Raw genomic sequence first — 16,744 nt, forward strand, 5'->3', positions numbered from 1 at the left:
CAATCCTGGCAGGAAAAGCAGCAATGTCTCTGGAAAAAACAACAGCATTTCTAGCCACTATCCCAGGAGGGAAAGCAAGGATGTTGTGGTAGACAACAAACTTTTTTTGAGCAACAATCCTGGTAGGAAAAGCAGTGATATCTCAGTAAAAAACAACCATTTTTTGAACCACTATCCCTTGAGGAAGAGCAGCAATGTCTCAGTAAAAAACAACCATTTTTCGGGCCACAATCCCAGCAGGAAAAGCAGTGATGCCTTGGTAAGAAAAGCAACTGGTTTCGGGCCTTAAAAGCTGCTGGAAAAACAGTGACAGGTTGCTACAAAACACCCGAATCTGGTGCCTCAAAAGACTCGCTAAATCACACTACACAACAGTGGTCTGCAGCTTGACAAGTGTCACACCTAGGTGACACGCCATCCACCATCGCCTCCACCTCCTGATGACAAAGTCAGCTTTACATATTTGTGGTTTGCAGAGACAATACCAACTTTTTTTCGTGGCGACTGGGCTGGGTTAAACTGGTGTGTGCATCTTCAAAAGATAATCCATGACATTAAACCACTTTCTATGAAAACCTAGTGTGATTAGCATTTCTTGAATAAAACCATGAAAAATGAAACTTTCAATTTGCACACTACAGAACCTTATTACAGCAAAAATCGTTTTTGAGCCAAGACAAGAATATTGATAGCTGTCTCCCTCTCTCATAAACAAGCTGATATATGGCTGAAGCCAAGCATTGTTGATCCACAAAGCTGCAGGACAAATGAATTATGACTGAAAGCTATCCGTTGCACATTACGGCACACCAGTTATTGAATCAATTCATTGCCATAACCATAATACCGCTCTAATGACAGTCCTTTGGAAACTGGCTGTGAATTAACGTGCTTTACATAAAACAACTTTCTGAACGAAAACACAACGTTCAGATCTGAGTTAAAAGAGCTCTGACTTCACAAAATTTTTTAAATATGATTGATTTTTTTTCTCTTATTTTAAAACCTTCCATTACCAATATGTCTCCACAGCGACGTTTAGAGTGTTATCCTCTAAAGATTAATTTATCAGCCATTTGTTAATATTTCATAACATATTGTTTTATTGACAAATACAACAGACAGGTGTTGACAAATGAACAACATCACCACACTAATGGTTGTGTTAGACAAACGCCTGAATCTAATCAAAGCAACACATTTCCCAGTTTCAGGAGAACAAAATCACCTTTGGTAAATTAAGACTTGCTTGTTTCCTCTAATGACAAGATATTAGATACAATACTCAACAGACTAATTTCAGAGCATGTCTGATTATTATTTACTTATGAGAGAACCAAGTCAGACAAGCCTGCCTGTCCAATCATCCATTGTAAAATAAAACCCACTCAATTGTTGAAGGAATAGCTTGTTTATTTGATCTTTTGCTGAGAGTTAAATAAAAAAATAGATGCAGCATCATGTCTCTATAATAGAAATGAAGATACAGTCATGAGATGGTTAGCTTAGCTTAGCATAAAGACTGGAAACAGAGAAAAACATCCTGTCCAAAGGTAACAAAATCTGCCTGTCAACACAGCTAAAGCTCATGAATTAAGATGTTATCTTATTTGTTTAACCCATAAAAACCAATATGCACTTCCTGGAGTCTTGTAGTCACCTAAAGGTTGCTGGGGAAATAGGGGTGGGAAAAGGTTGATTCACTTAGATATTGGGATTTTTCTTCAGTGCCAGAATCGGTATAATTCAAATGTGTTGGTGGAAATAAGTTGCTGCATTTATCCTGATAATCTAGGAGTAACATGATGCCATATCTGTCAAGAAAACAAAGCTAAATTTAGAAAGCAGGAAATGGGGGGCGATCCGAAGACATGGACCTTCATCAACTCAAATTCTGCCAGCCCAGCGTTAACTCCCTACTGGATCCGCAAACTGTCTTTTGACCCAGCCTGCTATGAACCTCAGCGTGTATTGTAGATGACTGACATGACTTCAGTCAGATGACTTGACATGACGTTGACCAAACTTGGTTATGTGAGAAGAGGCAATTGTTCACAGAACTGATTATCTGAATAACAAGAAACAGCAGCTTAAGTGACGGGAAGTACCTACAGCACCAACAAAATGGTCAAGATGTACCAATTCTTTGGTTGTCTCTTGAGATTAAAAGATCCTTAAATGTGCACCTCTAGGTCTGAGCCTTTCCTATTTTAAGTTTCGTCTATGCTACAACAGGCGCTGGGGTTTGCACTGGCTGAATTTGTTGCTACAGCCACTACTGAGTCTGTCTCAAGAGCTTCTGCACCTCTCCTCCTGGCGAATAGTGTTCTAGTTGCAGGGAGTGAGGCAGAGAGACCATGGGTGCACGAGGTCGCTAATTCGTCTCATTTGAGGTATGATAGAGAGAAAGAGAGGGTGGGTGAGGGCTCTACAATGGAATAAGATTTAGCCTATTTTCAATACTAATAAATAGAATATCAATAAATGCTGGTCAATGTAGATATTTTGGCTGACTAGCATGAGATAAGCATTGTTTTTGTTATGCCTCATGATGTACTTTTACAGTGTATGATTAAACAGTTTCCCATGGTCTAGCGTTAAAAAAGTAGACGAAAATTGCAAGAAATGGCTCTACCGAATCGCAATACATTTCAAAATAAGCACCCAAGTATCGTGATAGTATTGAATTGGGAGGTAAGCATATTTTCCCAGCCCTCCAGGGAAAGAGGAAATAGGATGTGTTAATTAGTGAGCTTTACAGGTGCTAGTATAGGCTTTAGGTCAGCTAATCCCCCTGCTCAAAGTGTTTATGCTAAGCTAACCTTCTCCTGGTGGTAGCTTCATATTAACTGTACAGTAACTGTTCCCTTCAGGTAACCCACAACAGCCAGATCTAAGCCACTGTATTAGCAGCATGACCAGAGACTATCTACTGTACCCCTTAATATGCTTGCAAACCACAAAGTGCTGACGATAAGATAAAAGAACTTTTATGATCAGTCGAATTCTGTCCGTTCTTATACAGACCTTTGAGGATATTCTATTTGTGGCCCAATTTCCTACTCCTATTTTGGCAAAACAATCAATTTCATGATTCACTGGACTTAATTGCTTTATTGTAATTGTATCATGAAAGACATCCACAGGGAGAGATAACCAACTTCAATTTGCGCACTTCAGTGAAGGAAAACAGTTCAAAGAATTTCAGCGTCACCAGCATTTTTCTTCTGTGAATTATATAGATAATATAAGGATTTTATTTTTCTACACATAATCAAAACAGTTCATTTTCCGTATTTAAATTGCTGTTTAATGAAGTAACACCCCTGAGATCAATCCATCGTTATGATCTGCTGATGCCATTAAATCTATAATGAAAACGAACACTGTTAAACTGCTCAAAGAAATTGTTTTCTATACCTCAAGCTTGTGACCTTTTTAAGTCTACCACGTGACTCAAAGCACTTCTAGACAACAAGACGGCTGATGAGGAATATCAGTGCACTGAGGGCAATTTCATGGTGCATGGAGAAGAATATAGACTGGGGGCTCTTTATGTTCCTGCACAGCGACATACCGGCAGTCCTCATAGAAACACTATGAAACTATCAAAGTGAGTTGTTTGCAGCTTGCTGAGGGGCCACAGTGACAGGGAGGAAAAAAGCAACGCTTCAACACTGCTTCGCACTGCAGCACTCCAAAAATACAAGTGGCATTTTATTTCAAACCAAAAGGTCAAACGACAAGGACTGAATTCGAAATTAAAAAAAAAAACAAAAACACTCAATCCAACCTGATTAGAATCTCGAACAAAAAAAGTTCTTGCCTGCTCAACACTTAGATAATAACATGATCTCACAGCAGAAATTAATACTATCCTGTGAGGACAAATTTAAGGTCAAATCTCATTTGAAATAAAGGGAACAATTTCTCGAATGATCATAAATTGGCGAGCTGACGGGAGCGACAGGCCCTGATGTGCAGATTCTCAGATACAATCACGTTAAAGGGAATTGCCTCTTGGTGAACATAATTGGATCTTTCCCACACCTATTTATGTCCCCGAGGGAACAAACTATACAGAGGAAGAAGGAAAGGGAATTTAATGAAGACTCTGTCCTTCGGTTTTCATTACAAATCCACATCAGTGAATCATTGTGGCGGTGGAGTCATATCCAAATGTGCATTGATACGCCAAATCATCCAAAGTCAGGATGTAGATGTCACCAGACTTTTAGAAAGATTTTTTCACGACTACAGTAGATCTAACAAGTCCTAATTATTTAAAGCCCCACTACATTTCATTTCCTGGCAACGCTGATTGGCCACACTGTTCGCCAAATAATTTTTGACTGATAATTTTGTGCTCAAAGTTGTTGCTGAATCAGGAAGATGATGTATGACTGTGGTAGAAGCTGCAAGTCATGCATCATCCTCCAAGCTGGCACAGGTGACTATGTGTCTGAGCTGCAAACTGATAAACATCACTGTGAGCTAGCTATTCAACTTATCTTGTATTCTGGCCACCTCGAAGACATAACAGATGAGGGATGTTTGTGAAGCGGATGTACCGCCGAATGTATCTTAATACTGGCTCCACCTGCAGTGCACATATGCCGCAGGGTTGTGTGAGTCACAGATAAAACAAGATGAGCTTTTGTTTTGGGATTGTGTGGGATTGTTTCATCATTCTTTGGATCCAGCTCAGTGCTTTCAAACTTTGACTTTTTATCTGAGTTTGTTTAATATCGGTAAGTTAACATCCATAAACTAAAATAGGCTGTGTGTTAGGGACAAAGTTAAAGTTAAGTTAAAACTTCAATAAAAGCCTAGTCCCAATTAAACACCCTGTCCCTTTTACTGGCCAGGCGTGGCTACACATTTTGACAAATAAAGGCCTGTCCCAATTCGACGCCGCGTCTGGTCGCCGAGAGGTTCATTTTTTTTTTAGAAGTTCTTTGGCTGTATAACACTGGATTGTTTACTACCCAAAGCTAACGTTACTTACTTGTTTAGATGGCACATACAAATATAAATGTCAATATGTTCTTGCTACACATTGTTAGCTTGGTCCAATTCATTTTACCGAAACCATGAGCACCAAAGAATACCATAAGTCATTCAAATGTACTGGCATGACGAAAAAACAAGTGGTGACTCCCTTTCTCTGAAGCTGTCATAAAGTCAGAGTATGTGTCCATTCCTCGATTACCCAGTAAGTTATTCATATTCCTTTCATCCGTAAGAGTCCACCAATCAAAACAATCAAAATAACAATTAATCCAAGTCATGAGCATCATTTTAACCGGGTAAAGTTGTATTGTGTTGATATGCTGGGTGCCATAACCCTCAAGTGTCGTGAAATGAGTACCATAACACATAATAATTCTATTATCTGAAGCCAAATTTTTATACAATAATATTCATACTGGTTCAAATAAATAATTTGATTGTATTTCCTGATCTTTGCTGAGCAACAGCTTTATGTGAAAGGAATTAAAGGCCTGTCCCAAATATAGGCCTGTTGAGTTCAGTTATTTAAGCAAATAATAGCTTGGGCCACTAATAGAAGTTTTACGGTAAATTGACAGGAAATATTGGTTTAAATTGGGGCATTTCATTAACGTGTTGTTGGTGTTACAGAAACAAGCAAACAAACTGCAAGTACTTGCCCTTATCAACTGTCAGGGAAGTTGTTAATTGAGGCGGTCTTCATTTAGAAATGACTGAATTCCAGCTAACATTAGATTAATACGTCCTCAAAAAAATCCTCCACCTCTTCACTTATGATGGAATGACCAATGTCACGATCGATGTTAATATTCAGGCTATCGCTCTTACAACACGACACTTACAATAGAACGGCAGTCTGGTTGTCGTGGTAATGGATTATATCCCACTCCATTCTCTGTTTGTAAAAGAACATTGACCAAAAACAGGAAGTAATACTGACATGAGTGAGGCTTAGTCACTCGAAAACTTGCGTCTGAATATGCTGCAGCAATTCATCAGCACATGAGCCTGGACCTTGTTTAGGTTGTTGACTTTGGAGAAACACTGACACAATATGGTGCCATATGTGATGAGATATTTGCATATTTTTAAGCAAATTCTTTACAAAATCATTTTGCATTTTTACTTGTAGTAAGTAACACTGTGATATCCAGCAGTTTAAATTGTCTCTTAATGGTTTTGCAACGCCCTGAAAAGCTATTCATTCAGAATGAAACCTTATCTATCCAATATGAAAAGAATACTCTCTGCCAGAGTTAGAAATTTTGGTTATTTCACAAAAAATATTTCTGTATATTTTACTTTTTCTGAACTCTTCTTACTGGTTTGAGGTGGGTGGGGCTCAGTTGGAAACAGGTGATGTCATGGACTTTCGTGCCCCAATCAGGATGCAGCAACACTTGGATCAGAATCTGTTGTCTGCTGGTGGAAAATGTTTGGTCAATTATATATATATATATATATATATATATAATATTAAATTCTTTACATCACATCTTAGCACTGATTGCTGCTTATTCGGTTATAAATATATGATGTTATTAAGAAATAATTAAGATTTCAGGGACTTCAAGGCTGCATTACAGTTAAGTTAGGCAATTTCCTTATCTTATCGGCCAACACAACCGCTGTTCGAAATCACATACTATTTTTATGTCTATGTAGTGTGTTCACACTACACAACAAGTATGTGGATTCTGTGTCCATGAGAAATGCCGGATGTATACTAGCAAGTATGAGACCAGAGCTTACTGTACGTGCTCAGCTGCCCCACAATGCATTGCGTCTACACCAGTAATCATAGTTGCTTGAATTCCTTGCGTGTTAATATCTTCTGAACCCATTAACACAACACCATAAACACACCGTTGTAATCAAATTTCTCATCTTTTTTATTTTCTAAACAGCTCCAGCTTTTGCTCTTCAACGTTTTTTTTGTGAAATGACTCCCGCAGCTCTGTTTTAGCTGTCTGTGCTGGCTCTCAGCTTTATTGACTCTGTCCACGGCTGTGAGCTTGTCTCATTGATTAAACAAGTCCACACTCAGAGACTTGAAACAAAGCTTTCTTCATATATTCCCAGTTACTTAAATCACACTGCTGTCCAAGAGAAAGAACATTCTCTGATTTATGTTCCCTCTTATTCCCCAATTGATCTGTGTTTGATGAAGAGGACCATGTAGTCCAAACAACTGGAAAAGTCACTCAGCACCAAACTACAGAGCCGTGCCGTTCTTTAACAAGATTACTGTGCAGCTTCGCAGACAGCACTTGAATTGCAGAGCCCCCGAGGATCCCATGTTTTCCTTTTCTCTCTCAGTCTCTCATTCTCTCTGTCTGTGTCTGTCTCCAAGACACGTGGCTCTCCATGACTGTTGCTCCCACTCAGACAAGGAAGGAGGGAGGAGGTGGGGGAGAATTCATGTGGGGCAAAGGGAGCCTACAGGAGACTTTTGGGGGCTCTCAGCTGCCCTGCGCTCTCTGGAGCGTAGCATATGAACACTGGAAGAGATGTGCATGTGTGAGCGAGGAGCTTTCCACGCAGGAGGGATCTGGCCCAAATTTAATCTCTCTATTGTGAGGATGGAGGGTGAGAGAAAAAAAAAGGGCCGTGCCTGCTGAAATCCCACTGGCAGTGCTGCAATGCAGGGGTTTAACATAGAGCCAGAAGGCAGGCGAACACATTAAGGAACCGGCCCTCCGATTACGCACAATACACACATTTTAACACAAGTACACACAGATAGACGAATGCCTGCGCGCACATCCGCAAAGCCCATTTGATCTGTGATACCTGCATAAAGAGATTTCAACGTCATGAAATGCTGTGACGCCCACATAGAGTTTGATACAGCAGCTCTTCTTTAAGCTTGGTCACGTGTAACATCTCAGCACCCAGGTAAGTCAGGGATTTGCAGCACTGTGAAGGACAGTCGTCACAACTTAGATACCAAATAAAAAGAGTAGGAGGATTTTAAAAAAGGGCAAAAAAAGAAGTCAGAATTGGAGTTGGTTAGTTTGCTTATTCATTAAGCCCCTGAAAACTTAGCCTTAGGTATAAAGTCTTAAGCTTTTATCTATAGATTTGATCGACAGTGGCCAAGCAACCAGTCATTTTGATTAACATGTTTCTGAATCCTGTTTTGTGCATGGAGGTATGTGACCTCACCTTTTTCATACTTCACCAAATCCACTTCAAAACAGTGAGAAGAGTATAAAGAAAAAAAGAAACACAGAAACTGAATTGAAATAACTACAACTGTTGGTAAAAAATATCATGTTTGCATACTCATAGTGAGAAATTATTTGAGGAAATAGCTTTTTTGGTGCCTTTAAATTTTCATCCGTGAGCACACTGCACCATTTGTCTGAATATAAATCGAGGCGGAGGCTGCCGTGGGCTTCACTGTTTACCGTCCATACAGTTCCTCTTACAGTGTGAGAGGTGAAGAGCGTGATGGGTGGTTGCTTACATGACAGATTGCTGACTGTGGGAGTCTTTTACAGTCAGCAGAAACAAGCAATTGATGACACTTTGGCTTCTTCACGCTCTGATACCGCCAGTACAGAGACAACAGAGTGAAACAGCGCTGTCCATCAAACATTTTCGAACTCTAAGTGCTTCATTTGAATTTGAATCTGAAAGTCAACAATAGCGTCTGTTAATATAAAGGTTTCAGAACATTTCATAATATTCATCAACAGTGTCTGGTGAATGATTAACTTCACATTTCTGTTTGCAACTAATAAACGTGAGCATCATTCACTCTCGCAACAGTTAACGATGATGCACTGTGTTTTTCTTTGGCAGTCAAGGATTTACAGCACACAACGTGCCGACGCTGTATCGTAGACGGTTTCCCAGTCAATATGCAAAACCTTATCCTTAACCCTGATCATGGAGGGGTCGCCACTTGTTTTAACAGGAAGGAAACTATTCGACAGGGGAACAGACTTGGACAGAACACCAGCTACCTGTAGTGGTGAAGCAAGTCCATATGAATATTTGAAGTAGTTTTATGAACAAATCAGTGCAGATTCTGGCAGAAAAAATCTCACATTTTTATGCAAATCGTACACGCAGGATCTGAAAAAACAAGTCTCAATGTTAGCAATATCAGTAACGAATTTGAAACGACACATTGAGCAGAAATGGACATAAACTGGTTAATTTTTTGGGACTGTGACCTCAGTTCAAAATTCAAGATTGTAAACTATGAACATGAACTACTTAATCTAATTTGTGTGAAGTGAACTTTGAGCTAGCTCTGTGAGGTGTGAACTTGCACAACACTGTTCATTAGAAAATGTGCAAGATTTGTGAATTTGTCCCAGTCGATACTGTTTGTTCTTATTTGTGATGATTAATTAAAATCTCTTGAAAGAATAACTTATCCTAAGGGCAGAGCCTCTGAAACAATGTGCCCGTCGCTGCTTTATCTGCGCACCAACATCATGCTGTCATAATGTCGCCCCACAAAGAATGTTAGTGATTAAAAATGGCGTCCACGACTGTTCTGCCAGCAGCAGTAGGTTTCAGTTGAATACTCTTTGGCTAGTAGCAAACCCTATTGGCAGATTTCCATGGCAACTGAAAATGTCTGCCACTTTATCAGATCTGCATCCAAGAATATACTGCCAGGCATTTTTATCTGTAGGTACTGATTTCATTACAGCTGTTTAGTGACTGTTGAGTTTAAATTTAGTAGAATTTTGTTTTGTATGATGAGTTAACTGCTAACAAAGCTAGCTCCTATACTCACTAGATGAAGCTAATGTGTCGCTAATACAGTATTGTAAGTAGCTGTTGAATTACCAAAGTCGACGTCACATCATGCGCCCATCGCCATCTTTGTTTGGCGGGAAGAGGATGTGTAGCTTATTCTGTGATCTGTACACTGCAAAATGTTGAACGAGCTTCATGCTTTCTGGTTAATTTCACGACCTTGAATTACATTTGATTTCAGAATATTAAGGCAAACATGGCATTCGATATTTTGGAGTTTTTTTCTGGTGATTCTAAGAAAAGATATCAGAGAAAGCTTGCCCCGATCGTCCGTCAATCATGCCTTAGCTTATTAGTCAAGTACTTTAAACTATGGCCCAGGCTTCGGCTCGTAGTATTGTGATTAAACCATTATATGACGAGTATCGCATTTGTTTGCAATTCTCAAGTGTCGTGAAATGGGTAGAGCAGACATCAAGTATAATTTGACTTGGGGGTTAGAGTCAGCTTTGGTTAACACTGCCGTTGATGTTTAATGTTACACAAGCCCTCTTCATGGCGACTAGCCACTTTTTCCTTCATGATTTCTAGGTTTATATATTATATAAAACTGGAGACTTGGGTTTTTGGTCTTGTTAGTTATACAACTAGTCACAAAGCAGCTCTTTGGCGTGTTGGCGTGTTGAATCCAATGAAGAGAGCGGACTTAATTTGCCATTTTTCCAAGCAGTTCTCTGCAAACTGTACCAGTAGTGATCTTTCCCCCACGCCATAGTTACTTTTACCCCTGTACACTTCATGTATACCAGATTATTGTCTGTGTTGTAGGCTATGAGAACTTAATGTTGATATATCACTGATGATTCTTAGTCTCTTCCTGACATCAAGCACAAGGCAACTAATTTGACAATATATTTACTGTATATTTGTTTTAATTATCGTTTAAGGAAACTAATCGTTCTGCAGTCACTATAATTTAATTTAATCCAGTAAATGTCTTCAGTTTCACAGTTGCTTCCAGTAAAAACCTCAAAGCCCATCCTGTCTTCAAACTTTACTGTTTAGCTCGCTGTGCCCCTCACAGTACACACAGAGTGAGGGCAGACGAAGGATCCAACAGCCTGTAGCAGAGATCTAACCCTGATGATTTGGAACTATCTTGCATTGAGCCCCACAGAGATCCTATTTAATTTAGGAGCACAGGTTAAAAACAACTGTGCTGTGCCACAGATCTATCAGCTAAATTTAAAATGGCTGCGTCAAATCAATTTCAGCGTCCTGCCTGGCAGCAGTTAAAAAGTAATTGCTCCATCAGCTTCATGACACAGCATAAACACCAACAAGAAAGATTTAGCCTTTGCGTCATTTTTTTTCCTTTCCCTTCAGTCTTCACAGCTTTTACGAAACGATGATCTTACTTCACTTGTTGGGAGCAAGTGCTATTTTTCACAAAGCTACTGTCCATAAATCCTAGTGGAGAGCGCCTACTTCCCTCCAGCTACCTGTTTCACTGAGAGACAAGACCTGTGTTTATGTGAAGAAATAAGGCAATTCATCATCCAGTCCCAGAGAAATGGTCAACAGCAGGGACAAACCAGCACACTATGCCAGATTAATTGCTTCCCTCCTTGCTTGCACAATGAATGAAACATAACACTACAAACCACACCAGACAGGGACGGAGATTAAATATTAAGAAAATAATGAAATGTATCAGTTTATTTCATGCTCTTAAACATTAACAATGCACACATCTAAATGACTGACAGATGCAATTGTCCTTATTACACCTTATTATCTTAGCAGAAATGATTGGTTAACTGTAATGGGAGAGGACGATCTGTGCAAAAGACAAATGGAAGGGGGGAGAAATACTCAGAAGCCTCCAGACCTCAGTGTCTCTGAATTACATGCTTCCTGAGAGCAGTGTGGCTCTAGAAAAACAACAAACTCCCCAGGGGACCAACAAACTCTTATAAATGTCAAATAGGTTTTAGTGATGTGCTCTGAGAGCAGCTGTTTCTTTAGGACAGGGCCTCTCAATGTGATAAACCATATTACCTTTCAAGCTATCAGCACAGTGGCCAGGGGATAACGTTGTACATTTCTGCAAACCATGGATATGTTTGTACATTTCAAATGTATCATATCAACTGTTTCTAAAGTGATGTAATTCTGATTACATGTAGATGACATGACTGACATTGGATGGTGGATGGCATGACACTGAGACAGTGTTGGGGAGTACTTAACAACAGGAAATTAAACTAGCAGTTAAATTTAATGATATTTCAACTATATTCATATTTGCATAGTTATTTAAATAGTTAAATTACTGTTATGACATATTTTTGTGTAGTTAGCTACATAGCTACTGAAACAAACAATGTTGGGCCATAGAAGGACAGGGATGATTTTTTTATTCATTCATTCATTCATTTCTGTAACCACTTATCCTATTGGTGGACGCGGGGCGGCTGGAGCCTATCCCAGCTGACACTGGGTGAGAAGCAGGGTACACCCTGGACAGGTCACCAGACTATCACAGGGCTGACACATAGAGACAGACAACCATTCACACTCACATTCACACCTACGGTCAATTAAGAGTCACCAATTTACCTGCATGTCTTTGCACTGTGGGAGGAAGCTGGAGTACCTGGAGAAAACCCACGCTGACACGGGAAGAACATGCAAACTCCACACAGAAGGATGGATTTTTTATTCTCTACTGTAATTGACTGCCCTTTGACCACCCATCGCTGTGAGGGCATGCCCAGGCAATGCATTTGTCGGACAACTTAGACCATTTAGATATCTTAGGTGTCAGTAAGTCAGAGGTATTATTGCTATTGATTAACAGATTTTCAGACAAAGTGTTGGATGCTATTTTGTAATTAACTGGCAAACTGAGTAATCCTACTTGGTGCAATACCCCCACCCACATTTTTTTACTCACTTACCATGAATAGTTGAGTATTTCTTTATTTTTGTGGGAGTTAATGTATGACCTGTGAACACGTGGGTACTTTTTGCAATTAAATAAATTGAGTGAAGGCATGGTGATGTAGTGGTTAGCACTGTGGCCTCACAGCAAGAGGGCTCCTAGTTCGGATCCCAGGGTGTGGGAGCCCTTCTGTGTGGAGTTTGCATGTTCTCCCTGTGTCAGTGTTAGTTTTCTCCAGGTACTCCAGCTTCCTCCCACAGTCCAAAGACATGCAGGTTAATTGGTGACTCTAAATTGTCCGTAGGTGTGAATGTGAGTGTGAATGGTTGTCTGTCTCTATGTGTCAGCCCTGTGATAGTCTGGTGACCTGTCCAGGGTGTACCCTGCCTCTCACCCAGTGTCAGCTGGGATAGGCTCCAGCCCCCCCTGCGACCCTCAACAGGATGAGTGGTTACGGAAAATGAATGAATGAATAAATTGAGTGACTTTTTTGTATTATATTTTGTTATAATACTGTATCACATGTACAATGTTAATTTGATCAGCACTTAAAAAATAGTTTGAACTAATTATTCTAAGTAGCTTTAGTTAACCAAACTACATTCCTTGCTAGGGTAGCTTTGCTGCAGTTCAGCTTTTTCCAGTGTGAGGTCATAGCTTCCCCAACACTGCAACGAGGTGAGACAGCTGAAAAGCTGCACACCACTGTACGAGACCAACAAACAACAAAACCGGCTGGTTTTGTGCCACCAAGAACAGGTATTTTGAGCAAAACATGATCTTTTCCTAACCATAAGCAAGTGGTTTTAGTGCTTAAACATAACCACATGTTAACTACAGCACTGTTGAAATATGAAGTTTCAACATATATGCTACTTTAGACGTTACATATCTGTGGTTTGCAGAAACATACAATACCAACATTTAATCTGGGGATTGGTTTGCAGCACTTTAGGGAACGATCAATTCTCATACTGTTTAGTGAGTGCTCCATATCTGATCAAAATCAATGCAACAATTCATCTTTTATATGATACAGCCTTTATGTTCTGATTATATTTTTATATTTTGGGGGGATGACAACAAAGAGTGCAGACTTGTTATGAAACTATAGACGTGATAAACTTGTCAGAGGTGGGTGGATGTTCTTTTTCGCTCCTTGTAATGCGGTCAAAGGTATTGTAGGACAAGCGATAGACAAGCCGCAAGTGGCAAACAGAGTGGCTGCTCATGGGGATCATTCACCTTCACATCGTCAGTGAACTCTATTACAAGGCAGGCCCAAATCTTGGAAACCACTGCGCCATTAGTCAAACACAGATTGGCTGTGACAGCTAACCTCTCATGATGATCTCCTTGCACCACATAAAAACTGACTCTTGTTGCTGCATAATCATGTGCTCAAATCAGTCTCACTACGCAGTTACAGCCCATAGAACAAAGCAGTTATTTTTTCATGAGGAATAACAGAACATTTTAATCATCAAATAAACTAAATTGACAACAAAAAACTGTCAAATGAAGAAAATGAAAAACAGTCTGTCCTCTGTGACTGAAACATACAGTCAATAAGGAACAGTTCCCTTTTACATTATGCATACAGCTAATCCACAATGTGCTGAATTTAATTATAAATACTTCTAATAGGCTCACAGCAGCTTGTTGCGTCGCTTTAATGTACATGTCTTTAATCTACAGCTCTTTCAAGAATGAAAAATTGCTGCTGTTTTATCAGTTCAATGCATCCTAGCCCTCTTCTGACAACTTACTCAACTGTGTATAACACAGTAGTGTTACTTACTTCTTTAAAATTAATGGCATTGCCTTTTAGCTCATCTCTCATGTGTTCAAAAAAAGTCAGTCTCCAGTTGAACGATGGAAAGATGTGACCTGAGAACATTACGATATTTAACTGAGATCTTCTGTAAAGTAGACGGAGAGTCGCTTTCAATTAAGCGCTCATTAAAATCTAAATTAGGTACTGACCCTTGAAACATACTAGCACAGGGAAGAGCAGAGGAAGGTAGACATGTACTGTAACACATCCATCTCTGAGTAATGAGAAGCTTCAATGTTGTGTTTCAAGTGTCTGTAATATTACAGTCTATTAGAAAAATGCCTCCAAACAACAAGCAAGTCTTAAAGGGATAGTTCAGTTTGTTTGAAGTGGGGTTACATGGGGTATGTATCCATAATCAGTGTATTATAGACAGTAGATGTCTGTAAGTACACTCCCAGTTTGGAGAAGCAGGCTGAAGTCCGACACGGAAACTAAGTAATGTACTGCTGTGGATGGAGGTCAACAACAAAATATATTTTAGCCACCTAAAAAAAGTCCCACCTAACAAATCAATGTATGCTATATTGTGAGTATTTGCAATGCTTTACCTTTCTGTCAGACAGCCCGCTTCAACAGCTTCAGTTCCCCATCTATGCTCTCGTCAAAGCCACCAGACTCCATTGAGGAAAAACGGTAATTTTAGCTCGCTGAACACAGGAGCTGCTGGTCTACTGCTGCTTCGATTAATTAGTTAGTTTGTCTTATTGTGTGACTTTGGTGAATCTAAACTAACCCTTTAAAATGCCAAAGTCACACAATAGCACAAACAAACTAACTAATTAAGGCAGCGGTAGACCAGCAGCTCCTGTGTTCAGCAATGTTAAATCACTATTTTTCTCAATGGAGTCTGGCTTTGAAGAGAGTGATAAAACGGCTTCATTTTCCTGCTAGATATCACTGTGTGAGATGAAGACAAATGAGTCTTAACATAGCGTAGACTTAAACTGATACAGATTTTTTTTGGGTGGCTAAAATACGTTTTGTTGCCGACCCCTCCACAGCAGTACTTGCTTAGCTTCCATGTCGAACATGGACATTTACTGTATGTAATGCACTGTCAGTGGAAAAGTACCACATACAACCCCACTTAGAAAATCCCTTTAATTACATCAGGGCTTTCTGAGATATAATTTTAATTGTCACCAACTGTGTGTAGCAAAATATCTACATTTTATTTTCCTTTTTAAATGTGCATGCTGGCATTGAGACTGCATAAATGTCTAGTGGTTAACAATCAAATCAAGTGTTCTCAGCTGAGACGTGCTCCTAAATATCTGAAGTGATCAGCTGCACAGTTGCTAATATTCATAAATAGCTGCTTATACTTGCTTTCATTCATGATGGATTAATGTTTCTGAATAAATCTACAAAAAAAAACATAAAAAGGCTGTTGACTTTCACAAACACAGACACAATCAGAAAGACAGGACGACGTACATTAGGGATGCTCCTGCAGCCAGACAGTAGAGTATTATCACCTGCCCTCACATAGCCTTGTAATCTGAGAGCGGCATCAACAATCAATTGAAGGAGGGAAAGAGAAGACAAGACCAATCGATGCCTGTTAGAAACACTACGGTAATTGTGCACTTATCAGTTTGGAGCAGCTATACCTGCTGTGAACTTGAAGGAGCCTTAACTGGACGACCATCTCTGAGATTACACTTGAATTCATATTCAAAATAGCCACAAATTTCACAACAGCTTTGTGCAGTCTAAGCGTTTTATACTCTGTTGGTATAAACGCTAAATCTAATTTATTGTGAGGCATTAAGTGAGATTTGATTTTTGTGGTCAACAGCTGTTTCCCAAAACTCTCACAGAAATAATTCCCACTCCTTTTTGTGTAGAAGAAGGTATAGCATTCAGTGTAACATGAGCAGTCAAAGGAATATGACAATTAAATGATCATTATTGTAGGGGTCAACTGAATCAATATCAACACAGATCTATACACAAACACTTGACCCATTAACCAAGTAAACCTACACACATATGAGCTTTCCATGTACTGTAACTGAAGTTTAATAGAAACACAGGAAAGCTCATTAACAGGTTAAAAAAAAGAATTTCAGTGCTGCGTGATTAAAACTTACTTCCGCTGTAGAAAATGTAACAAAAAATAATTAAATAAAAAAAACAAAAACCAAACTGGCTTTTGTACAGATAGAACATTTTGTTCCCAAGGTAACAATAAAGGTTGGCGGCCATGCTGGTGG

At 39.4% G+C, this 16,744-nt stretch overlaps 1 protein-coding gene across 4 annotated transcripts in view; it reads right to left on the minus strand.

Annotated features, from left to right (window-relative positions):
• Positions 1 to 16,744, minus strand: part of LOC125891410 (synaptotagmin-2-like) — an 88,284-nt gene that overhangs the window by 48,835 nt on the left and 22,705 nt on the right. The gene's annotated exons all lie outside the window — the stretch shown is intronic.

This window comes from Epinephelus fuscoguttatus, linkage group LG7 (assembly GCF_011397635.1).
Source record: "Epinephelus fuscoguttatus linkage group LG7, E.fuscoguttatus.final_Chr_v1".
Classification (NCBI taxonomy): domain Eukaryota; kingdom Metazoa; phylum Chordata; class Actinopteri; order Perciformes; family Serranidae; genus Epinephelus; species Epinephelus fuscoguttatus.